The following is a 27712-nucleotide window of genomic DNA, read 5'->3' as shown; positions in this document are numbered from 1 at the left end:
TGGTGATAACTCAAATTGGGCCTGAGTGAACTGAAGACTGATGTACTGACTGCTGTTTCACTAATAATTGAAAAATAAGAATATAGGCATAGGCTGGTGCTGACCAGTTTTATATAGTTAAACTGGTAAGGAAAGAAAAAAAATACAAGCGGCAAGGAAAAGACTTCTACAATATTATTAAAGCATAAATAGTAACCATCAGTAAGTTAGTGCCCATAAACTTTAATGATTATAACTAATAACAAGCTATGAGTGAGTTTATTATAGGTATACCTTGATATACAGTGCCCCTAGATGCAGTACCCCAGCTTAGCGATGGGAGTAGAAATACCACCATACCCTGCCTAACAATGGTCAAACCCTGGTTTAACAATGGATTTTGATTTTTCTTCTTACCAGTTTTGATGATATTTTTGAATAAAATTGTGTGTTTAGGTTGATTTAGAAACTGTTTTAGGCATATTAATGTGTTTTAGCTATAGGTGGGGTAAACATTGTCGTTTTGGGGTACAATTTACCAAGCATGATTTTTTTCCCGACTTGTAATTGATGATTTTCAGATTATATTTGTTGGTTTTAGTGAGTTATTTACAGGTGTTAGGCTTAGGTTAGCTTCTTTTACAGCTGTTAGGCCATTTAGATTGACTTTAATCGTGTTTTTGGACTCATTTGGGGGGTTTAGGACTTGGTTTGGGGGGAAACCCAAGGCTCAAAAATGCATCCCTATACTCTACATGTTAAATCTACCCCAATATACAATACCTCGCCTAACGATGGTTTTTTTCTTGACCAATTGCATTGATAAACCAGGGTATACCCATACTATTACATTAATAACTTTAATGCTAGGAGTTAATATCCTGGAATGAGGTCACCAGATGTCAAGGGGGAAAATGAAATACAGTAATCCCTCCAATATCTGATGTAATAGAGCCAAAAGCATATCCGGAAATTGGGAAAATGCCTCCTGGACAGGTACTTCTAGACCCTATCCCAGCCTAACTCAGAAAACCACCTCCGTAACTCCCTACTGGACATGCATAGCACCTATTTATGACCCTATTCACACAAATGAGGGACAGAAAGCATGAAATAAATGAAAAGGAACCAGAGAATGAGGATTTAGAGGAGAGTATGGAAAATATTTAGCAGTATGCAGGGTACTTACAACACGTCTGTGGCTGTTGCGAAGAATAACCCGCCTCCTCTCAGACTCTGACAGTAAGAACGTACACCTGAAGCACCTACAGTAATCCAGTGTTGCACTGCACTTAATCCTTTGCACTCTGAATTCTAATTTATTAACACTGCACATTCTGTTCTTTACACTGCATAGCACTGTAAATACCCGTGTGGTCTAGTGGCGAGTTTTTGTTGTTTATTCATTGTCAGAGTCTGAGAGTAGGTGTTGCAGGTGGCCAAGGGACGTGTCGCTGGGACATGGTGATGGACTACCCACTGCAGACAACTCTGAAGATGGCCTCAAACTCACATCCAGTGGCGACTCCACTGTGGTCGATGTGCTGGGCTGGGGCTCAGAGGTGGAAGGCGTCTTGGGGAGGCAGTGGTGTGGAGCCAGGGCTGGGCACGGCTGGGGTCATGGGTCTGAAGAAACTGTCAATGGTTGATTGACCTAAGGAACGGCAATTCTGGCAAGTGATGATGTGCTGCCTGAAAGCACACATTTCCTCCGCAAGTCCCAGGGGCCCCATCTCCGTCGCAATACGGGTGTTCTTGGTAGTCAAGAATGAACTCGATGTGCTCCGGAGTGCACTCAGCTTGCAGATGGCTGGAGTAGTGGCACGCTGAGAGGAGTCCTCATCATCCTCGCTGTCCTCATCAGAATCTTCAAGCTGGGTACTTGTACCAGCAACTGAAGATGTGCTTTCAGTATCAGACATGATCTGATACCCAGGATCACCCTCGTTGTCATCCAGCCACTCACGCATTTCGTCCACATCAACATCATCACCAGCCACATGAAGACGTGCACAGAAGTCATCCACGTCAAAACCTAGAAAGTCGTGCACCACATTGGCTCCAAGAAGACCAAGATGAGACTAACCACTTTCCAGAGTCTTGACAGAGACTTCCCTCCATGCACTGGCCCAGTTATAGATGGCTGACTTGATGTTGTAGTGGCGAAGTTTTTCCACAAGTCTGCTGGTCTCGCGTGTCCCTTCCCTCCCTATACTCATCCTTGTCCTCGAGAATAACCATCACCTCGTCCAGGAACTTCCAACGGCACAGCCTCTTCTTTGCCACGATCACTTCTTGGTCCATTGGTTGGATGAGAGCAGTCATATTAGGTGGCACAAACAAGCACCTAATGCGGCCATTCTCAGCCACCAACTCGTGTCGGACGGATGTGCAGATTCATTGTCCAAGAGAAGGAGAGCCTTTACCTGGTCGCATGGGATTCTCAGCATGTTCATCTCGTAATGGATGACCTCCTTGACGAAGTACTAGTGAAACCAGCCTTTGAAGGTCTTGGCTGTGAACCAAGCCTTCACAGTATGGTAACCACATGACAGGAAGGACATCCATCACCTCACGTAGGCACCAAAGCTGCTTTGCACGGCCAACAGTAATGGGCTTTAGCCGGTGCATGCCTTTAGCATTGGCGCAACACAAAGCAGATATCTGTTGCTTCAAGAGCTTGCAGCCAGGCACTCGCTTCTCCGTTTCCTCTGCTAGAGTGTTCGTTGGCAGCGAGCAATAGAATAGACCATTTTCATCATCATTGTAGACTTGATTGAGAGTGAGGCCCTCCCTGTTGATTAAGCCCTTCACCATCTGCTGAAACTCCTGTACTCCCTCCTCATTGGCATCCTGAGCTTCTCCATGGGCCTTACGGTTGGTAAGTCTATGATGTAACTTGAAAGCGAAGAGCCAGCCCTCGGATGCCTTGAAGTCTGGGGTGTCGTGTAACCTTGCAAACTTCTTGGCAGCAGCCTTTAACTCCGTACCACGCACCAGCACACCAGCAGCACATTGTTGTCAATACCAAATCAGCATGGTGCAGTTGATTTCTGCAAACCTGGGAGGGTACATAACCTTCCTCTGCATGTTGCGTTTGGTCTTCATTGCTAAGTCAGCCATGTACTGAGTGAGTTTGTCCCGGGATTTCTTGATATCAAACAAGGTAGAGCGGGCCAAGTTGAATTCTCGGAGGATGCAAGACGTCGACCATCCCATGTCCACCTTGTCCAACATCTCCCTCTTTTTCTCTAGAGTCAGAACCACTCGTTTCCTCTTCTTGGGCAGTGGGGCCATCGTCACACACACGAGTAAGAGGCAGCAGAGGAACAACAGGGCCTGCAGCAGGTAGGGCACCACCACAAAAGCGAGCATGTGGGCAGCCATGGTGACGAGAATGCACTCACGACAATGAGTAAGCGGGAAATGGGGAGGAAGCAGCATCGCCCCGCCGGACATTGGCAGAACTACACAGCGAAACACAGCTGGTCGGTGCCGCACGCCAGGTTCAGACTATGGTTGGAAAAAAGTCAGTTTTTTTTTTTTTTTTTTTTTTTTTTTTTTGGGGGGGGAGGCCTGGGCCCAAAATGTCCTGGTATTGGGCGTCTGGACAGTACAGGGATTACTGTATGAATAAATTGCAAATAAGTTGTCAGTTGTCACGGTGGGAAAAGAAATATACTGAATATATCTCCGGTACTTATGGGAGGAAAAAGGAAAGTCACCACTGACACAAGGGCTATCAACGTATGAAATATAGTAGTAAGTTTTACTTTTTCTGGCTTATTTTGCCAATTCCCTAAAGACAAAAATTTCATAAACTTTCTCAACAGTACACACTGGAGACTACTCCCTCATGAATGCCGAATTGTAGATACTCTTGGCCTGTGAAAAAGTCTCTTTACCCCTGACAGTCGATAATTAATGCTAGTAAAGACAGATTCTTGCTGGTGCTAACTCCTGGCTGGTGCAAATGGATTTACATATTAATATGAAAGAACTGGCTTAACTACCAGTTGGGATTAATATAAGAAGTTTGTACAAACTGGGAGTAGCAAACTAAAGTAGGCACAATATGGAGAAATGAAACACAGTTCTTACATTTAATCAAGTTCAGAGAGAAGAACTGTGAATTGTTGATTCCAGACAAAATGAATTCTTATGTTACAAGATAACTGAAACGATTAATCACTCACTCAGATCAGACATACTAGCTAACACTTTTAAGCCTAGAAAAACACAGAAAAAAAAATACTGGTTAGTGGAGAATATGGAGTCATGGTTGCAAAGAGACTGGGCGGCACTGCTACTCAGGCCACTGCGTTGCACACTGCATGCAACGCCATTGTTGCCAGTCACCAATTCGATGGGCAAATGGGGGGTTCAAAGAACTGCTAGAGACTGGGTGATAAGCAACTAGAAGGAGGTCATCACAGCTCTGCACTGTTCTTGAGATCCTTCTTTTGTGGCAGCACTACACCAACTGACTAATGTTCTCACACCATCCACTGAGCAATACATGATCATTGGAACTAGGTATGACTTAGCTTAACGGCTAAAGAGGCAGGGCAGAGGTGCGATAAATACACAAAAGTATCACACAGTAATGTACCAAGGGCGTGCATAAAAACATTCACTAGTGAAACAATAACAAGCGTTTTGAGAATAGTCCCAATTGGAACACTGTCAGGATGTTTAGCTGAGTGAATATTTCTGGGTTTTTCACTAATGCATCTTGAGTTCCCAGAACAGTACAGTGTCATGAATGTGTATTAAAACATAATGTGGCAAATTCATGACAGCTATTAACAAATCTTAATTTTTTTTTGGTGCAGTGGGATAGCTTGTTTCTTGTTTTGTCATCATTTATACAGTTGCAATTTACTTCACAGTGAGACTATTCCCCTTGCCTAACTGTGGTAAGGCACTGTCAGCTGCAAGGGAACATCGGTTCTCTGCTTGCAACAACCCTGCAGTGGTGCTTGCTTGCTTGCAGTTGATGGTCTACTTGGCCAGACAGAACCAAGTTGATCAAACAGCAACTACTGTTAAATGTAAAATTAAAATGCTTCCTGAACACAACAGTTTTTGCAACAGTGAAGTACCATGAAAATTTCTTTTATTCATGTTAAAATTCTTCATAAATGCAACCCCTTGCCTCAGCTGAAATATGAACCAGAATGTGTAGGAAGATGGCATACGAGATTCAAACCTGTGATTAGATGCATTTTTCTTTTTTATTTGCTGTTCTTTTATGTATTTTTTCCTGTCTAATGCCCTCTCTGAACGTGCCACTTGTTTGGGATTGCTGGATGTTTGAATGCTGGTTAAATGGTATTCTTCTGTATTTGGGTTTTTATTATATGCAAACACTTATCATTGTAGGTCTTAATGTGTTGTAAAATATCACTTCTTCCTTACAATTGATACTTTTATTGTGGAAACTGACATTGGTTTTTAAGTTAGTGTTGGAATTTTGCCATGGGTAGTACTGTATATATTTATTTATTTATTTATTTACTGCCAACGGCCATACCACGTTGAGTACACCGCTTCCCGTCCGATCAGCGAAGTTAAGCAACGTTGGGTCTGGTTAGTACTTGGATGGGTGACCGCCTGGGAACACCAGATGCTGTTGGCATCCCTACGTGTCAAGTGGGGTTGGTGGAGGATTAGTGCCCCTCCCTGTAAAACAATTAACTCTAAGCCCTTGGCCACCCCGTTTGGGATACATGGCGTCTGGCAATGAATGATGAATTTATTTACTGTATTCATTTGTTTATTTTTTGTACTTTATTTTGTAGCAAAAAAGGGCTAAAAAGGCCTTCCTGTGATAGGCATTTTCTGTAGTTATTCAGCCCTTTGTTGTCATTCTCTCAGACACATTATTAACCCATTGAGGCCGGGGATGTCTTTTCATTATAAACTTCCCATATCCCAATGACTTTATTCAGCTTATGATAGATTTTTTGAACTGGAGGGGTTAAATATAACATTTATGAGCTCCGTCAATACAGTAGGTCTTTCATAAACTTAATAAAAATGTCAGATGGCAGTAAGAATCAAGTAAATAGGACATCCTTTGGACTAAAGGGTTAAATTTGGTCACTCATCTCTCGCAGACCAGAAGACCAGCAGAGATATCCAGGATGTGAAGGAAGTAATAGCTGAGGTGGGAGCCAGAGTGATGCTGGGATGTATGGACAGAGGGCTACTGGATCAGGCTGCATTAGTAATATCCACACTGCACCAACATGATGTCCCCTTCCTAGTGGCACAGGTTTACTTTTATTTTTTTTGTTTAGTTAATTTTTACTTAAGGTATCGAGTGGCAGATGTATGTCAATTACATCTATAATGTTGCCTTTTCAGCAGCACAGCTTCACGTTTATTTTGATATATTTTCTTTTCCATTTTTAGTATGTCCAGCGGCAAGTATACATCAAGTGCATCCATAGGGAAAAATCATCCTTTACCCACCAAAGGATAGGGTGAGGTAGTGTCTGGAGAGAAGAATGGAGAAAACATGATAGAAAGAGAACTACCAAGAGCATGGGCAATTAAATGATCCAGACACTCATCCACTCACAATTCAAGCTCCCAGAATCTTGGCATGACCTAATAGGTTTGACTACTGGTCATTTTTTTTTTCCCAAATACAGGGAGACCTCATTATAATGGACTAATGGGGAGGAAGGATGGACAGCATATCTGATGGTTTGTTGTACATGACATTCGATAGGGATCTGCTATACTGGACATAGGCTCAGTATATATGAAAAGTGGTCTGGTAGGTACCCCATATAAGACAGGTTATAAGTCCATCCATCATCCAATCCTATGCCGCCCCATGAGGAGTGTTGGAGCCCGGGGCTAGGCAAGTTGGTCCTGACATTTAAGGTGAACAAGTTATATCAATAAATTAATATTGTATGAGTTTGACCTGTATTCCATCAATATATACGCAATCAGTAAGCATTACAGAACTAATGTTGGCCCTCATTTAAATAAATAATAATGAAAACAAGAGGAAATACCTGACCAGGGTCTGGTATTTAATAAATATGTTCGGTAGGTCACCAGATGCTCTCCCACCAGACCTTCGTTCGATATTAAACAAAAGTTCTCCAGTAAGGTCAGATGGTCTTTTATATCCAGAGTTTGGTATAAATGGGTCTATTAACCCTTTGAGATTCTGATGGCGTGAAAAATTTGAAATTCAACTTCAGAGATTCCGATGACACGTTTATGCATCATTTTAAGATACTGTACTTTTGTAAAATATTCACCATAAATCATGTTTATGTGTCAGAACAAAGAGACTTGCACGTGACGTCACGGAATAGTTGCTCTATGCATGGCGGGTACTGCACAGCTTGTCTGACTCGTGGCTTTATCTCTTTATTACTTTATTCTTGGCAAATATTTTTGTACAGCAGTTTATGAAATATTTGGTTTTTGACTAATTTACTTCATCATTTTGACTTTTTACTGTCTTTGTTTTCCATTTTTGAATGTACTGTGGTAAAGTACAACTATTCAGCTTTAAAATGACATGAAAACCAGCATTGTTTCTTGAAAAGTGTATTAACACAGACTGGTCAAAGAAAAAGATTGCTAAGCGAACATGTGGCCGAGAATCATACAGAATTGTGCGTTGCTTTTCTTTCTCTTTACTGTGTAAGAACATCCATTAATTGCTATAAAATGTACACTATTATTAAGGTAATTCATTGTAATTTTGCATGGTTTAAACCAGTTTTATATATCTATAGTAGTTTTTTTTTTTTTTTTTTTTTGCCAAATATTTTTCAGTGGCAAGGTATAAAAATTTTTGGTTTTTGTCTAACTTCAACCTGTCATATTCATTTTTTATTTTCTTTGTTTTCCTTTTTTGAACATACAGTAATCCCTTTCAGACCCGGATGCCCAAGTCCCAAACATTTTTGGCTCAGGTCTTTGAAGAAAAAAAAAAAAAAAAAAAAAAAAAAAAAAAAAATATGTGTTCATTCTTACTTTAAATTTGCCTGGTGGTGACAAATAGCAGTGTTTTGGCGTGTAGTTACTCTGACGACCATTAGAGCGGCACTGCATTCCTCCCCAGTTTCCGCCTACTTATCGTCGTGACCGCATGCTCATCGTCACGGCTGCCCATGGCTCATATTTGTGAATAAACTGCAATACCTCGCCACTAGACCACATGGGAATTTTCAGTGTTGTGCAGTGTTAAGAAATCAGACTTTAGACTGCAAAGGATTAAGTGCAGAATGCAATACTGGTGTGTTGCAACTGGTGTGGCTCAAGTAAGAACAGAATGTGCAGTGTTAAACAATTATAATTGACAGTGCGAAGAATTAAGTGCAGTGCAACACTGGATTACTGTATGTGCTTGAGGTGCACCCTCACCACTGTCAGTGCCATAGAGGAGGCAGGTTAATCTTCGCGACAGCCACGGATGTGTCGTAAGTACCCTGTACACTACTAAATATTTTCCATACTTCTAATTTCTCATTCTCTGGTTCCTTTTCATTTACTTCATGGTTTCTGTCCCTTATTTATGTGAATAGGGTCTTAAATAGGTGCTGTGTAGGTCCAGTAGGGAGTGAGTTAGGTGGTTTTCAAAGTTAGGTTGGGCTAGGGTCCATAAATACCTGTCCAGGGGGCATTTTCTCAAGTCCTGGACATGCCTTTGGTTCTATCACGTCGGATCTTGGAGGGATTACTGTACTACAATAAAATACAACTATTCAGCTTCAGAATAACACCACAACCAGTATCCTGTTGTAAAAAGTGTATTTATGGTGACCAATCAAAGAAAAAAATTGTGAAGCGAATATGTGGCCGAGAATCATAAAGAAAATTGTGCTCCTTTTTCCTTTTGCTTTATTGCACAATAAAATGCTGAAATAACCATAATCTGTATGTCATTGTAAAAGTAAGCTATAGTAGTTTTGCATGGTTTAAACCAGATTTATATATCATTTTTTTTTCTCCAAATATTTTTCTAAGGTAAGATGCGAAATGTTTTGGTGTTCGCCTAAGTTCAACTCGTCATTGTGACATTTTGTTTTCTCTGTTTTCCATTTTTGAACATACTACAATAAATTACAACTATTCAGCTCTAAAATGACACCAAACCAACATTCTATCATGAAAAAAGAATTTATACAGAGCAATCAAAGAAAGATACAAAGAAAGATAACCAACAGTGACCCTACGTTACATTCCTCACACTCCTCTGCACCCCCTCCAAAGTCACTGAATGACTGGTCTCCAATTAGTTACACCTTACATAATGCTAATCCCATCTGAGCATGGTTTTAGGCTGCTACAGTCCACAAACACTCATCTTACAGACCTGACACAGTGAGTTTTTGATGGCATCAATTCAGCTACTCAACCACACAGAACACTCCTAGTCATATTAGACATTAGCAAAGCTTTTGATGCCATCCCCCTCCAGATCCTCACAAACATAATATTCAATACAAACATGCACAATAACACAAAAAGATGGTTGGCAAACTATTTAGCAGGCAGTTGTGCACATGTAACATTTGCCGGTCAGTCATGGAACATTAGAAACATCACAAACGACATCCCCCAAGAATCTGTTTTGTCCTCTACTCTCTTTCGCCCATACATGCGTGACATACCCACACTGTAGACACCACATATACACATGGCTTCCTTTGCAGACAACGTAACACATGTGCACACCAAAACATAAACACAGCCACAAGCGTCTTCCAACCCTACCTCAACACTACACGAGTGATTCACCACAAACAGACTCACAGTAGTCCCAGTCAGTGACCCTTCACACATACTGGACACCAGTACATACTCACATTCCATACCACACCATAAACAACACTCCCCCACCACAAACACAGACACACACACACACACACACGAGCAGCCGGAGAGAGAGAGGTCGTCCCAGGCATCGCTCCTAACCTTGAGTAGTTTCAGGAATTTTGTCTGTCCTGTCTCCTAGGGTCTTTCTTTAAATTTAAAATAATGAAAGTTGGTAGACTACCAAAAATGTAAAGATTTGTTGGCAATAGTATACATGAATGTTTGTGGCTTATTCGGTAACAGCTGTTTAGGTACTTTACCGGTACGTTAAAGATGGCCGAAAATGTAAACAATGAGGGAATGGAATTTCAAGGATTTGATGCTAATACTAATGTCATGGACCTGGTGAAAACATTAATTATGAGGATTAGTGAACTCAAAAAAAAAGTAGAGAATCTAGTGATAAAGGATGTGTCAGGAAATACGGAAACTACCATACAGAGTCTACTCCAGTCCAACGAAACAGCCAATGAAGAGATTAAGAATTTGAAGAGGGAAAATGTTGAACTGAAGAGGAAACTTGAAGAGAGTACTAATAAAACGGAGAAGGTGAGTAATGTACTAGAAGAACACAAGGCAAAGTGGGCACACGTAGAAGAAGAACAGAAAGAAGTGGTCAGCTTAAGAGAGATCATCCAGGAAGAAAGGGAAATGAACAAGAAAGAAATGGAAGAAAATGTAGTGAAAATACTGAAGAAAAAAGAGAAAATAGTGAGAGAAACTGTAGAAAGGAACAGATGTGTGGTAGTATTTGGAAACAGGGAAGAGGAAGAAAAGGTTAGGTTCGCAAGACTCGAGAGAGACACGAACATGGTGAGAGGAATATTAGGCAAGATTGACCCCGAAGGAGACAAGTGGGTAAAAGAAATTGAGGAAGTAAGGAGGATAGGGCCTTATAAGAAAGGGGAAACAAGACCAATGAGAGTCAAGTTTACATAAGAAAGTGTAATAAATGAGATACTTAAAGTGACCTGGAAATTAAGCAAAGAGGTGGGGATGGAAAATATTATAATAAGAAAATATCTGAATGAAGAACAAAGAGAAGTTTTAAAATCATTAAAGGAAGAAGTAAAGGAAAAAAATGATAAGAGGACAGAGGAAGAACGTAATACTTTTGTTTGGAGAGTATTGGATATGAAAGTAAGGAAATGGTATTTAAGGAAATAGAAGTGAAGGAAACTAGGGGGGATGGTTGTGAAAGATCAGAAGTTGAGGAAGTGGTACAGACAGAGAGTAGGAGAGAAGAGGGTATTAATAATGTCAAAAATAATTTGAAGGTGATATATACTAATGTTGATGGTTTCATATCGACAAGGATCGAAATTAATGATTTCTTGAGAGAACATGAACCTGATGTCATGTGCTTTGTAGAGACCAAATTAAGAGAAGATATTGATGTTCATTTGGGAGATGGTAAATACAAACTGTGGAGAAAAGAGAGAAAAGAAAAAAAGGGAGGAGGAGTGATGATAGCAGTGAAGAACAACATAAATGTAGATACTGTGGAAATGGGAGAAGGCAGGGCTGAAGTGATATATATGAAATTAGAAACTGGAGAGAATGTTAAGAGAGATATGGCGGTAGTGTATGTTCCCCCAAAGACGAGAGCATGGAAGGATGACGAATACCATGAGATGTCAGATATGGCTAGCTACTTGCAAAAAATAATTGAGAAAAGCAATAATATAATTTTGGTGGGTGACTTTAATTGTAAAGAGGTGAACTGGGAGGAATGGTACTCGGGAGGCGGCGAGGATTCGTGGGGTACTATGTTATTAAATATAATAATGAATAATGTGATGACGCAGTGGGTCAAAGAAGAGACACGGTTTCGAGGTGAGGACACACCAGCAAGGTTAGATTTACTGTTCACCAAAGAACCTGATGTAATAGAATCATTGGAATATCTCTGTCCTTTGGGAAAAAGTGATCACGTGGTCATTGAGTTCCAGATGTTAATAGGAAACGTCGAGCCAAGAGACGAGCTTCATAGACAGGGAAGATACAACCTTGGCAAAGCAAATTTTACAGGCTTGAGAAACTTTTTTGAAAATGCGGATTGGAGAAAATTCAGAGAAACAAGAGAGATACAGAGGAAGTGGGATATCTTTCTAGACCTCTATAATTTGGGAGTGGAAAAATTTGTACCAAGAGTAAGAGGGAAAGAAAACAGGAAAAAGGAGTGGTTTAATAGAAGGTGTATGATAGCGAAAAAAGAGAGAGATAAGGCGTGGAACAATTGGAGAAAGAGAGGTAATGACAGAACAAAGGAAGAATATAAAAGAACAAGAAACGAATACACAAGAATACGTAGGGAAGAAGAAAGGAATTTTGGAAAAGGTATAATTGACAAATGCAAGGATGAACCCAAACTATTTTATAGATTTGTTAATGGCAAACTGAAACAAAAGGAAGGAATCACCAAGCTGAAAGTAGATGGAGAGGTCTTTAAGGATGCGGCAATGCAAGCAGAAATAATGAACAAACGTTTCCAGTCAGTGTTCACTAAAGAAAAGGAGCTTGTGGAAGGGGAGGTAGTGATTAGAAATGTTCCGGTGATGAAAGATATAAAAGTGGAGGTGCAGGAAGTGTATAAATTACTGGAAACTCAAGATGTAAGGAAAGCCCCAGGACCTGATGGAATTTCTAATTGGGTACTGAAGGAATGCAGAGAACAACTGGCGGATAAAATTCACAGCTTAATTGTATGCTCACTGGAAGAGGGGAAAGTGCCAAAAGAATGGAAGAGGGCAAATGTGGTACCAATTTACAAGGGAGGAAACAGGGAAGAACCCCTGAATTATAGACCAGTGTCTCTAACCAGCATGGTCGCAAAATTGTGTGAGAGAATCCTGAAAGACAGATGGATAAAATATCTGGAAGAGATGAATATTTTGGCTGAATGTCAGTTTGGATTCAGAAGTGGAAGGTCATGTGTTTCAAACTTGTTGAGCTTTTACTCAAGAGCGATTGATGTGGTACAGGAGAGAGATGGTTGGGTGGATTGTGTGTACTTAGACTTAGAGAAGGCCTTTGACAAGGTACCTCATAAGAGACTAATGTGGAAACTAGAATATATAGGAGGATTAAAGGGGAAACGTCTGGAATGGATGAGAGACTTTTTGAGAGACAGACAAATGAGGACAGTAATAAAGGAAAAGATGTCTGGATGGAGGGAAGTAACAAGTGGAGTCCATCAAGGCTCAGTGTTGGCGCCAGTAATGTTCCTGATTTACGTAAATGATATGGTAGATGGAGTGAACAGTTATGCGAGTCTGTTTGCTGATGATGTAAAGATCTTGAGGAAGATAGAGGTTGAGGAGGATTGTAAAATACTGCAGGAGGATTTGGATAGGATACACAATTGGAGCCGGACGTGGGAAATGAAATTTAATGTAAAGAACTGTGAAATATTGGAAATGGGTAAAAGTAGCAGGAGACCATCACTGAATTATTTTTTGGGTAATGAACTAATCACAAAAAGGAGAGAAGAGAAAGATTTGGGAGTGCTGGTCCAAGATAGTTTGTCACCAGAAAAGCACATTAACAAGATAGTTGGAGAGACTTATAAGCTCTTGACTAACATAAGAGTAGCATTTCATTATATGGATGAGGAAATGATGAAAAAATTGATAGTGGCCATGATCCGCCCCAGGTTAGAATATGCAGCGGTAGTGTGGTCCCCACACAAAAAGAAAGATATAAACAAGATTGAGAGAATACAAAGAACAGCAGCCAAGATGGTTCCCAGTCTGACAGACCTGTCATACAGAGAGAGGTTGGAAAAACTGGATTTGCCTTCGTTAGAGGAAAGGAGAAAGAGGGGAGACATGATTGCGGTGTTCAGGACCATGGTGGGAGTAGATAAAATTGACAAAGAAGATCTGTTTGTATGGGATAAGAGAGCAACAAGAGGACATGGAATGAAATTGAAAAAGTCAAGCTGCTTGAAGGATATCAAGAAATATAGCTTTCCTTACAGAAGTATAGACTTATGGAATAGCCTGGACAAAGAGATCGTCCAGTCTAAAAACTTAAACGAGTTTAAAGTTAAATTCGACTTATTGAGAAACAGCGACGGAAACCCACGAGCATAGTACATTCCGTGTATATCACAATTAGGTATATTCTTAAATATTTGAAACGACTTAGACAAAGAGGTGGTGCATGAGAAAAACATTCATGTGTGTAAAGGTAGACTTGATAAATGTGGATATGGAGACAGGACAACACGAGCATTGCTCAATTCCTGTATACTACAAATAGGTAAATACACACACACACACACACACACACACACACACACACACATAAGAAGAATTAAATAAACTTCATGAATGAAGTAGTACATGGCAAATGGAATTCAATGTGGACAAGTTTCATGTAATCAAGTTTGGTAAAAGTGGAAAAAGACCTGGTTGGGATTATAAGTTAGGAAATAAAACCCTATACATATCAGAAAGAGAGAAAGACCTAGGTGTGATTATCAGTAACAGACTATCTCTGGCTGACCACATCAGCGAGAAGGTACGGAACATGTATACACTGCTTGCAAATATGAGAATAGCATTCACATACATAAATGAATACATGCTAAGAAGGATAATAACATCATTCATTAGACCAACCCTGGAATATGCATCAGTAGTCTGGAGTCCTCATCTCAAAAAGCATATAGACAAGATTGAAAAAGTTCAAAAGGCCGCTACAAGATGGATACCAAGCTTAAGGGATCTAAGCTATGAAGAAAGACTAAATAAACTGAATCTACCAACACTACAGGATAGAAGGAAAAGTAGAAGGAAAAGAGGTGACATGATAATTCTATATAAGTGCATATCAGGAAAGGAGAAAATAGACATAAATGATTACTTAACATATGGAGAAGCATCAGCAAGAGGCCACTGCAAAAAACTGCATAAGAAGAGAGGTGATAAAGACGTAAGGAAATTCAGTTTTCCAAACAGAGCAATTGATCAATGGAATGCACTACCGAATGAAATAGTGTGTGCCAAAACAATTCACAAATTTAAGGATATGTACGATAAATATGGTTTAAGACACGGGACAGTACGAGCTTGACTCATTCCTGTAAAGATACAATTAGGTAAGGTAAAAAATTAGGTAAGAACACACACACACACTAGTGGAGTACCACAGGGTTCAGTGCTGGCACCAATCATGTTTTTAGTGTATATAAATGATATAAACAGTAATACTGGAAATGAGAGCTATCTGAATATGTTTGCAGATGATGCAAAAATACAAAGGAGAATTACTAACACAGACTCTTGTAAAGAGCTACAAGAAGAATTAAATAAACTCCATGAATGGAGTAATATATGGCAAATGGAATTCAATGTGGACAAGTGTCATGTAATCAAGTTTGGTAAAAGTGGAAAAAGACCTGATTGGGATTATACGTTAGGAAATAAAACCCTACACACATCAAAAAGAGAGAAGGACCTAGGTGTGATTATCAATAACAGACTATCTCTGGCTGACCACATCAGTGAGAAGGTACGGAACATGTATACACTGCTTGCAAATATGAGAATAGCATTCACATACATAAATGAAGACATGCTAAGAAGGATAACGACATCATTCATTAGACCAACCCTGGAATATGCATCAGTAGTCTGGAGTCCTCATCTAAAAAAACACATAGACAAGATTGAAAAAGTTCAAAAGGCCGCTACAAGATGGATACCAAGCTTAAGGGACCTAAGCTACGAAGAAAGACTAAATAAACTGAATCTACCAACACTATATTAGAGAAGGAAAAGAGGTGACATGATAATGCTATATAAATGCATATCAGGGAAGGAGAAAATAGACATAAATGATTACTTAACATATAGCAATGCTGTATGGCAGTGAGACCTGGGCAGTGAAGGAGGAAGATATTCGCTGGCTCAGACGTACAGAAATGACAATGATTAGGTGGATGTGCAGTGCGTCCCTGCGTCCAAGGCCTGGAGGGGCTGGGTTTACAATGGAAGAGTTGAGAGGTAGGATGGGACTGGAGTGTATTGGTGTTGTGATGAGGAGAGGTAGATTGAGGTGGTTTGGACATGTGGAGAGGATGGGGGATGATAATTGGGTGAGGAAGGTGAGAAGTGTTAATATTGGGGGTGGGGTTATGAGGGGTAGACCGAGAAAGACATGGGACGAGGTCATTAAGTGTGACCTTAGGGTTAAGGGACTGAACAGGGAGGCTGCAATGGATCGTGCAGCGTGGAGAGCTGCCATTAGGTGACCAAGGCCGACACATGCAAGCATGTTGGAGCCTTTAAAAACAAAATGAAACGAAACGATAGCAAGAGGACACTGGGAAAAATTGCATAACAAGAGAGGTGATAAAGACGTAAGGAAATTCAGTTTCCCAAACAGAGCAATTGATCAATGGAATGCATTACCGAATGAAATAGTGTGTGCCAAAACAATTCACAAATTTAAGGATATGTACAATAAATATGGTTTAAGACACGGGACAGTATGTGCTTGACTCATTCCTGTAAAGATACAATTAGGTAAGGTAAGAATACACACACACACACACATATAAAATCCTTGGTGTCACATGCAATATGTCAATATCATTTAAGCTACACATCGCAAACTATCAATCTATCCATTGCCAAGCACCTTAATCCAGTAAGGGGTGGCCACAAACAAAGCGCCTTCATGTCGCCCTGTCCCCCGCCATTTCACAGCCCTCCTTCCAGCTAACACCCCCCTCTCTCATATACCTCTCCACTCCATCCCCCCATCTCATCCTTGGCCTCCCCCTCCCTCTCCCCCCCTCCACCTCACACATACACTCTCCTCATCAGTCTCTCACTCTCCATCCTCTCCTCATGGCCAAACCACCTCAGTGTGTTTCTCCTAATGCTTCCTATCACATCCACATCTGCACCACAACGCTCCTTCACTTTCTCATTTGTCAGTCTCTCTCTCCATTGACTCCACGTGCCCCTCTCAAATAACTCATTTCCATTGCTCTTACTCATGACTTGTGTCCCTCCAACAAGGTCCAAGCTTCACTTCCATACATTAGAGTTGGTATCACAGTACTGTCATGCAGTAACTTTTTCACTTACATGCTCACTTCCCTGTTTCTTATCACTGCTTGCAAGAAACCAGCAACCTTTCTTCCTTGTTGTACCCTTTCAAGCATTTCACCCTTTAAACTTCTGTCCTTACTCATCACAATACCCAAGTACTTAAACACATTCACATTTTCCATTTCCTCCTCATCCAGCCTCACTGTATATTCAGTGACTTCATTTCTCTTGAAGACTATAACTTTATTCTTTCGTACATTCACCTTTAGATTCCATTTCTTACACACTCTGCCAGACTCATTCACCAAGTCTTGCAGCTCGCAGCTCCCCTTCGTCTTCACTTAACAACACAGTATCATCTGCAAACAACAGTACAGGTAGTTTCCAAACACTGTCCTCCCTCATTAGGGCCGCTCCAACATCCACTGCCCTACCTTGCATTTCTTTTATAACCCCATCCATATAGATTTTGAACAACCATGGAGACGTGTCACATCCCTGTTTTAATCCAACTTTCAAATAGAGAAACTCACTCAGTTCACTTTTTACCTGCACAGCAGCCTTAGGAGCCTCGTACATACTCTTCACGACATTCCGCAACTTCCCCATATATTCTTAATACTTTCCACAATCCTTGTCTTTCCACCCGGTCACATGGTTTCTCCAAATCCACAATGGCCAGATACATCTTCCTTCCCCTCCCTAGAAACTTTTCCATTAAAGACCTAAAAATGAATATCTGATATACACAACCTCTTCCCTTCCTGAAAGCTCCCTGTTCTTCTCCTGCTAATTCCTTTGTTATTTCCCAACTCTGTCAGTAAGTATCCTGTCATATACATTTCCTATTATAGTAAGAAAGCAAATGCTCTTGTGATTATTGCACACCTCTTTTTCCCCTTTTCCTTTGTACAGGGAACTAATTATACCTGACTTCCAATCCTCCAGGACTATACCTCCCTTCCAGGCCAATCTGCATGTCTTCCACATCCATTCTACTACCATCTTTTCCTTATTTTTCAGCATTTCACCACACACTCCATCAATTCCTGGGGCTTTCCCCATTTTGACTTTTTTCATTGCTTCCACAACTTCAATCCTACTGATTTCTTCCCCTCTTCTCACATCCCTCCTTCTTCCAGCCATTCCCCAGCCACTTACTGCTTTCATTCGCTGTGTTCAAAATTCCTTAAACTGCTCTCTCCATCTGCTCACTTTTTCTCCCTTCTCCACTAGTAATCTACCATTTTTATCTTTCAGTCCCTGACTAACTCCTCTAACACTCTTTACCTCTTTCCAGAACATTACATTCCCTCCACTATACAGGACACTCACATTCCTTCTAAATTCCTCATCCACTCTCTTCCTTCTCTTTTTAATCTTTTCACTTCTGTCTTCCTCCCTACATATAACTCTCTTTTCTGTCTCTCAACTTCCTCCTTACCCCTGTTTCTCGTCCACTCATTATGTGCTTTCTTTTTTTGTGCCATAGCCTGTCTCACCTCTTCATTCCACCATGCTTTTCCTTTCACCCCTTTTCGTCTTCTCTTCACCCTGCACACCACCTTACATGCTGCACAGATTTCTTCTGTGAATATCTTGCACACCTTCCAGATCCCCCTTGTGCTCCAAATCATATTTACCCAATTGCTTCTCCACTTCTCTCTTACATTCTGCCTTTTTCTCATCCTCTTGTAACCTTTCCACTCTCCTTGTATGAACTACTTCCTCATTTCCCTCCCTTCTTCTATTCCTCCATTTCATTTGAACCTTAACTTTCACCACCACGAAGTGGTGATCAGAAAGTCCACTCCCCAACCTCTATATGCCCTTGCAAATATTGCCCACCTTCTCATTCTATCATCCATACTCACATAGTCAGTCATTGCCTTCCATTTATTCAGTTCACCACCCACCCTGTTCATCACTCGCCACGTATACGTGTGGATCATTTTGTGTCTGAAGAGGGTATAGGCTATCACCAATCCCCTCCTGGCACAGATGTCCACTAGAGCACTGCCATTCTCATCCACTTCTGCAGGCACACTCCACTCACCAACTACTCCATCAGTCTTTACATTCCCTACTTTTCCATTCATATCTCCAATCAAAAACTCTCTCTCATTCTTCTCAGGATTTACCATGCACGCTTTCACATTTGCCCAGAACTCTTCTTTCGCTCTGCTTGCACAATCTTGCATTGGTGCAAACACAGACACAATTGGCCACATTTGTAGTCCAACTTTCAGTCTTACCCACACAATCCTAGAGCCAACTGATCCATACTCTTTTATATATTCCTTCCATCTCTTGCACACAACAATACTGACTCCTTCTTTTGCCCTCACATTCTCACCCACTCCTGCACATATACCCAATCCATACTCCCATTCTCTCACACTCTCACTTCTTCATTTTGTTTCAGTCAATCCACATACATCCACATTTGCACCCATAAGCACCAGGACAATCTCTCTCACATTCACCTCATCATTTGCACCCCTTACATTCCGTGTCACAGTCCGTGCCATGTCCTTTATTCGGTCCTTAGTCGTCACCTTTTGGTCAGTCCTGGTCCGAGGCTTCTTGTTTGTATTTTTGGTTAATTGTTTTCCGGGGAAGGGCACTAACCCTCCACCACTTGTTGTCACATAGGGGACATGTGTTGGTTAGTTAAAAGGTTACCACCCAGTGTTGTAAATGATTTCCTTGTTTACAGGAAATCATTTGGCTAACCAGTCAGTGTACAAGTACCCAAAAATGGAGTACTCTTATAAATCACAAACATCAGAAATAAATTAACACCAAGACTTAATGCCCTAAGGTCACTGGCCCATACAACATTTGGACACAACAAAGAAACCACCACTACAGTTTGTTTTCATTTTTGTTTTTGAAGGCTCCAACATGCTTGCATGCGTCGGCCTTGGTCACCTAATGGCGGTTCTCTATGCTGCTCAGTCCCTGGCAGCTTCCCTATTTAGTCCTTTATCCCTGAGGTCACACTCAATGGCCTCCTCCCAGGCCTTTTTTGGTCTGCCTCTTGCTACCCTACCCCCAGCATTAACACTGCTCACTTTCTGCACCCAAGTATCATTCCCCAACCTCCCCACATGCCCAAACCATCTCAATCTACTTTTCCTCATCACAACATCAATACACTCCAGTCTCATCCTACCTCTCAGCTCTTCCATCGTATACCTAACCTCCCCATGCCATACACTCAAGGACGCACTGAACATCCACCTAATTATTGCCATTTCTGTATATTTGAGCCTGCATATATCGTCTTCCATTACTGCCCAGGACTCATTATCATACAGCATTACACTCTTAGCATGGATGGAGAGCCCTCTCAGTGTCAGGGTAGGCAACAGTTCCCTGAACTTTTTCCAGCCACTCCTCACTGTAGCTCCAGCTCCACCTTCAGCACATAACATGTCTCCCAAATAACAAAACTGTTCCACCCACTCAAGAGACTCACCAGCAACAAGTTCAGTCTTTTCACATCTGACAATATCCATATGCTCTCCCCAACACACCACACACATTAAATCTGTATTATCTCCTAGTCCACCTCTAATACCACTACATCTCTTTTGCACTCACTTATCTCAAATAGTGCATGAGATGGAATGACTTCCCACACCTTTGTGACAAATCACACATGGCCAGTCTCCCTCTTCTTTGACAGTATCACTCCCATCCCTAGATACCATCACTTTCATTTTATCTGCATTTACCCTTAGAGCCTTGTTCCCCATACCATATTTCCACTTCCTAAATGTTTCCTCCGCCTCCCTTTCATTTTCTGCAGTCAACACCAAATCATCTGCATACAACATTTCCCAGGGGGGCCCATTTTTGAAGTCATGTGAGAGGGCTTCAGGTACCATGATAAACAACAAGGGGCTCAAGACTGACCTCTAATGCACACCAACATTCACAGAAATCTCATCACTCAAATCTCCATTCACTCTTACCTGGGTGTGAGCACCCACATATGTGGCCATAATGACCTTAACCAGCCACTTCTTGATCCCAAGCTTTCTCATTGTCCATGTGCCACCTCTCTAGGGACTCTGTCAAATCAACAAAACAAAGTACATTTCTTTTTTCTTTCCTATATATTTTTGTTGAAGCTGTCGAATGTTGACTGTGGCATCAGTGGTCCCTTTGCCTGGCATAAACCCAAAGTGCATCTCATCAATATTCACTCTTTCTTTAATCATACCTTCTAGAACTCTCCATTACCTTCATTATCTGGTTTAAAAGCTTTATGCCTCTATAATTTCCTCTTTCTAGGTCATCACCCTTCCCCTTGAACACATTTACAGTTACACTGTTCTGCCAGTCATGTGGGACAACACACTTCTGTATAATCGTATTTATCAGGTCAGAGACTAACCTCACTCTCGTATCTCCTGAGGCTTTCAACATTTCAGCAGTCAACCCAGACACACCTGCTGCCATCCACACCTGCATCCTGCCAATTGCCCCGCTCACTGTAGCAGCGTTAATCAAAGCCCAAGGGCCAAACAATGGATCTGCTGGCTCCAAACTTTCCCTGTCCCAGTCAAACTCCTCATCAACAATTTTTTTTTTTTTTTTTTTTTTTTTTTTTTTTTTTATGCGAGGAAGAAGGAACCAAAGGCCATGAGCCCACAGTAACAGTTCCCTCCAAGAGAAAAACAAAATACAATAGAGAGCCAAATTAATGCTCTCTCCATGCATCTTTAATATCCCTACTGTTCATCACTACCCATCCTTCATCATTCTTCACACACTGCTCACCTATTCTTCATCTGATTTGCCATCTTAAAAATCATATTTTTCCCTTCCACACGATTTAGGTTATCAAGTAAAAGTCTGTGACTCGTACTTCATATTTATACTCAGACTTCATCTATATACGTTCAGTGGTGAATTATGCAAGCCCTGCTTGGGCTTCTACCCTCACTAAAACACACTGCAACACTCTACACACCATACAGTACAAGGCCCTAAAAATGATCACAGGCTGCACAGCCACTACACCTACAGACCATGTACACCATGAAATCAAAGTCCTCAAAGTCAAGAATCATCTAGACATGAGAGACACACAAATTCTTGCTGCAGCCTCCACAAACCCACACCATCTACTACATTACATGGGAGCACATCCACACACACCAGGGAACATCAAAACAACACCCAACACATGATATCATACACACACAGAGGGGGTCATCACAGGTGGACGTCCGACATCGGCGCTCCGTACCAAACCAACACGGCCAGTGGCATTACCTAAATTAGTATCTTTGAATGAGTCAAGCTCTGTACCAGGTTAGACTAAATGATTTTTCATTATTAAAAGGAAAAAAAAAATAAGTTTAAACAAGACTGGTTCAAACAGAACAAAGAACCACGAGGGAAAAAATGCGCTGAGTCAGCTGGGTTTGCATAGAATACAGCAACACAGGGAAAGTGTACATACTCTGTAAGTACATACTCTGTTCATTTAGTATTACAAAATGGATACATACTTCAGTAAAACAAATTTGGAAAAGAAAAGGGATAAAAGTAAAAAGCAAAATGATGATTTCTACCAAGAACTGGTTGAAGTGGAGACTCACAATAGACTGGTTGAACGTGTACACAAACTAGAAATGGCTTTCAGAAATGAAATTGATGAAGTAAAGAAGCAAATGCACTTGTAAAAGGAAGAGATAGAAAAACTAGGAAGGGAGGCCAATAAGAAAGACACAACCATCAGTGAACTAACAGTGGAATTGAGTATGCTTAGGAAGAAAGTGAGTGAAATGGCAAGTACAGTAGTCAATCACGAGAGTGATATGGAAAAGTTCAAAAATGACACAGACAATTAGGCAAGCAAGCAGTCTTATGGACCAGAGCAGTGATATTGAGAAGATAACACAGGTGAATGAAGCTGTGCAAAGCTACAAAAATGATGTAGAAACCATGTATGCTGAAATGGTGAAAGTAAAGAAAGATTTAGAAACAAGGGTGGAGGAAAAAAGCATTAAAAAGGAAGTGAAAAGAATAATCCAAAACAATCCAAAGTTAGTCAGAGATTCAGTAGAGATAACCAGATCAATAGTAATCACTGGTATAGAAGAGGAAGAAGTTAAAAACAAGATCACAAGAGACAAAAAGGAGATGGCAAATGTAATGAGCTTACTGAAAGAAGTATCAGAGGAAATCTGTAGTAAAGACATGGAGGAACACAAAAGGTTAGGGAAATACGAGAAAAGCAAGACAAGACCTCTAAAGGTGACTTTCCAGAGTGTAAACACTGTGGAAGAGATACTAAAAAATGCAAAGAATCTTATGGAAAAAGAGGAGTTCAAAAATGTATGGATAAAAAGATGCCTAACACAAGAGGAACTGGAATTACTGAAAGAGAAAGGGGAGGAAGCAAAAACAAAAAATGAGGGAAGATCAGAATAGGAGAAGAAATTTTTTTACAAAGTAATAGGATTGCAGGTACGAAAGTGGTACACAAACAGGATGGAAGAAAAAGGAGGAAGGTAGTAGAACCATGTCATGACAAGTATATAAACAAGATGATAAAGGATGCGAAGATGTGTAAAGGATGCAAGAGTGTATAGAGGTTGGGGGAGTGGACTTTCTGACCACTACTTGGTGGTGGCCGGAATTAGAATGCAAGTAAGATGGAGGAATAGAAGAAGGGAAAGACGAGAGGAAGGAGTAGTTGCAAGGAGAGTGGAAAGGTTACAAGAGGATGAGAAAAAGGCAGAGTATAAGAGAGAAGTGGAGGAACGATTGGGCAAATATGAATTGGAGCAGATGGGAGACGTGGAAGGTGTGTGTAAGATATTTACAGAAGAAATATGTGCAGCATGTGATGTGGTGTGTGGAAGGAAGAGAAGACGGAGGGGGGTGCAAGGAACAGCGTGGTGGACTGAAGAGGTGAAACAGGCTGTGGCACAAAAGAAGAAAGCATACAATGAATGGATGAGAAATAGGGATGTGGAAGAAGTTAAGAGGCGGAAGAGAGAGTTATATGTAGAAAGAAAGAGAGAGGTGAAAAGATTAGTAAGAGAGAGTAAGAAGAGAGTGGATGAGGAATTTGGAAGGAATTTGAGTGTAAAGTGGAGGGACTGTAAGAAAATGTTCTGGAGAGAAGTGAAAAGAGTAAGACAGGGTGGAAGTGAAGTTAGCAGGGGAGTGAAAGATAAAAATGGTAGATTACTAGTGTAGAAGGGAGAAAAAGTGAACAGATGGAGAGAACACTTTAAGGAATTGTTGAACATACAGGATGGAAGTAATGCGAGTATAAGTGGCTGGGGAATGGCTGGGAGAAGGAGGGAGGTGAGAAGACAGGAAGAAATCAGTAGGATAGAAGTTGTGGAAGCAATGAAGAAAGTCAAAATGGGGAAAGCCCCAGGAATTGATGGAGTGTGTGGTGAAATGCTGAAGCATGGGGGAGAGATAGTAGTAGAATGGATGTGGAAGATGTGCAGATTGGCCTGGGAGGAAGGTAGAGTCCCGCAGGATTGGAAGTCAGGTATAATTATTCCCTTGTACAAAGGAAAAGGGGGAAAAAGAAGTGTGTGGTAATCACAGGGGCATTTGTCTTCTTAGTATAATAGGAAAACTGTATGGTTGGATACTTATAGACAGAGTTAGAGAAATTAGTTGGAGAAGAACAGGGAGGCTTTAGGAAGGGAAGAGATTCTGTAGATCAGATATTCATTCTTAGATCTTTAGTGGAAAAGTTTCTAGAGAAGAGAAAGAAGTTGTATGCGGCTTTCATGGATTTGGAGAAAGCATATGATAGGGTGGATAGACAAGGATTGTGGAAAGTGTTAAGAATATATGGAGTAGATGTGAAGTTGTTGAATGCTGTGAAGAGTATGTACGATGGTGCGAAGGCTGCAGTGCGTGTGGATAGTGAACTAAGTGAATTTTTCTCTTTGAAAGTTGGTTTGAAACAGGGATGTGTCATGTCTCCATGGTTGTTCAATCTGTACATGGATGGGGTAATAAAAGAGGTACAAGGTAGGGTAGTGTATGTTGGAGTGGCCCTGGTGAGAGAGGATAGTGTTTGGAAACTCCCTGTACTGTTGTTTGCAGATGATACTGTGTTGTTAAGTGAAGACGAAGGGGAGCTGCAAGGCTTGGTGGACGAGTTTGAGAGAGTGTGTAAGAAACGGAATCTAAAGGTGAACGTAGGGAAGAGTAAAGTGATGGTCTTTGAGAGGGGTGAAGTTAGTGAATGTACAGCGAGGTTGGATGGTGAGGAATTGGAAAATGTGAGTACGTTTAAGTACTTGGGTAGTGTGATGAGTAAGGATGGAGGTTTGGAGGGTGAAGTGCTTGAAAGGGTACGGCAGGGAAGAAAGGTTGTTGGTTCTTTGAAAGCAGTGATAAGAAACAGGGAAGTGAGCATGGAAGTGAAAAAGTTACTACATGACAGTATTGTGATACCAACTCTAACGTACGGAAGTGAAGCTTGGACATTGTTGGAAGGACACAAGTCAAGAGTGAGAGCAGTGGAAATGAGTTATTTAAGAGGAGCCTGTGGAGTCACATGGAGAGACAGGCTGACGAATGAGGATATAAAGGAGCGTTGTGGTGTGGATGAGGATGTGATAGGAAGCGTTATGAGGAACACACTGAGGTGGTTTGGCCATGTGGAGAGGATGGAGGGTGAAAGACTGACGAAGAGAGTGTATGTGAGTGAGGTGGAGGGTGGAAGAGGGAGGGGGAGGCCGAGGATGAGATGGAGGGATGGGGTGGAGAGGTATATGAGAGAGGGGGGTGTGAGTTGGGAGCAGGGCAGTGAAATGGCGGGGGACAGGGCGACTTGGAGGCGATTTGTTTGTGGCCACCCCAAACGGGATTGAGGCATCTGGCAATAGATAGATAGATAGATAAAGTTGATGTACTCAAATGTGGATGGAATGGTATCTAAATTACTAGAGATGAATGATTATGTCAGAGAAAATGAACCACAAATAATATGCCTAACTGAAACAAAATTAACACCAAGGATATCCAATGACATACTAAACTTAGAGGAATACAATATATGGAGAAGAGACAGAAATTTAAAAAAATGAGGAGGAATTATAATATTAACTAAGAAAAATCTAAAAGTCAAGGAAATAAAACTAGATATACCATCACAAGTAGAACTGATTGCAGTAGAGATCGACACATCTGAAGGTAAAGTAATTGTAGCCAATTTGTACATGCCACCCAGATCAAACACATGGGAAAGAGACGAATATGAGAACCTGGCAGAGAGTGCAATTCAGAGTATAAGATCATTGCTACATAAAATGGAAGAGAAATCGGAAAGAATTATACTAACTGGGGACTTCAATACAAATATAAATTGGAATACTCTAGATATAAATAGCCAAGAAAGCTGTTGGGACCAAAAGCTCCTGGATCTCGTACAAGAGTTTTTCTTAACGCAACATGTGAGGGAAACCACCAGAAAAAGAGGACTTGATGTACCTTCAGTGCTAGATCTAATATTTACTAGGCAAGAAAATGATATTGACAGTTTAATATATCACCCTCCACTCGGCAAAAGCGATCATGTAGTACTAAATTATAACTTCAGGATAGCATATGACATAGTAAACAGCAATGACAGTTACAAAAAGAACCTAAACTATAAAAAGGGAAATTATCAAGACCTAAAGAAGTATTTCTTAGAAGTTGATTGGGAAAATGAGCTTAGAGGACAAGATTTAAATGCTGTATATAAAAAATTTTGTGAATTTTATGAAATAGGAGTGCAGAAGTACATCTCACAGCACAAAGAAGCAGATAAGAAAATACAGAAATGGTTCAATACAGAATGTAAAAAATCAAAAGAAAGAAGAGATTTGTTGTGGAATAGATACAGAAGACGCAATAGTGAAAGGGCGTATAATAATTACAAACAGGCAAGAAACGACTATACAAGAATAAGGAGGGAAGCCCAAAAACAGTTTGAGGAGGATATAATAAATAAAAGTAGTGATCAACCAAAGCTGTTTTACAGCTATATGAGAAGCAAAACCAAAGTAAAAGATATAATACAGTCCATTACGGACAAGGGAATCACTTATACACAAGAGAAAGATATCTGTGAAGCACTAAATAAGAATTTCCAATTAGTTTTTACAGAAGAAAAAAATTTTTAGAGCGACTATGTGGAACACGCATGTCCACACATACTACCAGATATACAAATAGCAGAAAAAGTAATACAGGAGGAGTTAAGTAGATTAGACAGAGGAAAAGCAAGTGGTCCTGATGAAATTTCATGTTGGGTATTACTAGAATGTGCAAAGGAGTTAAGTAAACCATTATTTTTAATTTTCAAGAAATCCCTGAGTCAAGGTAAACTACCTGATATTTGGAAAAAAGCAAATATTGTCCCCTTATTCAAGAAAGGAAATAGACAAAATCCACTCAACTACCGACCAGTATCACTGACCAGTGTTGTAAGCAAGGTATTAGAAAAACTTATAAGAAAAGCTTGGGTAAATCATCTAGAAGAACACAGTATGATAACAGAAAGACAGTTTGGTTTCAGAAAAGGAAAATCATGTGTTACTAATCTGTTGAGCTACTATGACAGAGTAACAAACACAATACAGGAAAGGGAAGGATGGGTGGACAGTATCTATTTAGATTTCAAGAAAGCTTTTGACACAGTACCACACCAAAGACTTTTATGGAAACTGTACCATCAAGGAGGAATTCGAGGCAAACTGTTTTGTTGGATGCAAGACTTTCTCATAAAAATAGAAATGAGGACAGTACTA

General features: G+C 40.7%; 1 non-coding gene across 1 annotated transcript; it reads left to right on the top strand.

Annotated features, from left to right (window-relative positions):
* Positions 1 to 5501: 5501 nt before the first annotated feature.
* Positions 5502 to 5620, top strand: LOC145409715 (5S ribosomal RNA). Its single transcript, XR_013899162.1, has one exon. It is a non-coding gene; the product is annotated as a 5S ribosomal RNA (ribosomal RNA).
* The last annotated feature ends 22092 nt before the right edge of the window (positions 5621 to 27712 follow it).

The sequence above is a fragment of the Coenobita brevimanus genome, chromosome 82 (genome assembly GCF_032717465.1).
Source record: "Coenobita brevimanus isolate Jiangsu-jjx chromosome 82, ASM3271746v2, whole genome shotgun sequence".
Taxonomy (NCBI): domain Eukaryota; kingdom Metazoa; phylum Arthropoda; class Malacostraca; order Decapoda; family Coenobitidae; genus Coenobita; species Coenobita brevimanus.
Note: the sequence above shows the minus strand (reverse complement) of the source record. Positions and strands in the feature narration are given on the sequence as shown.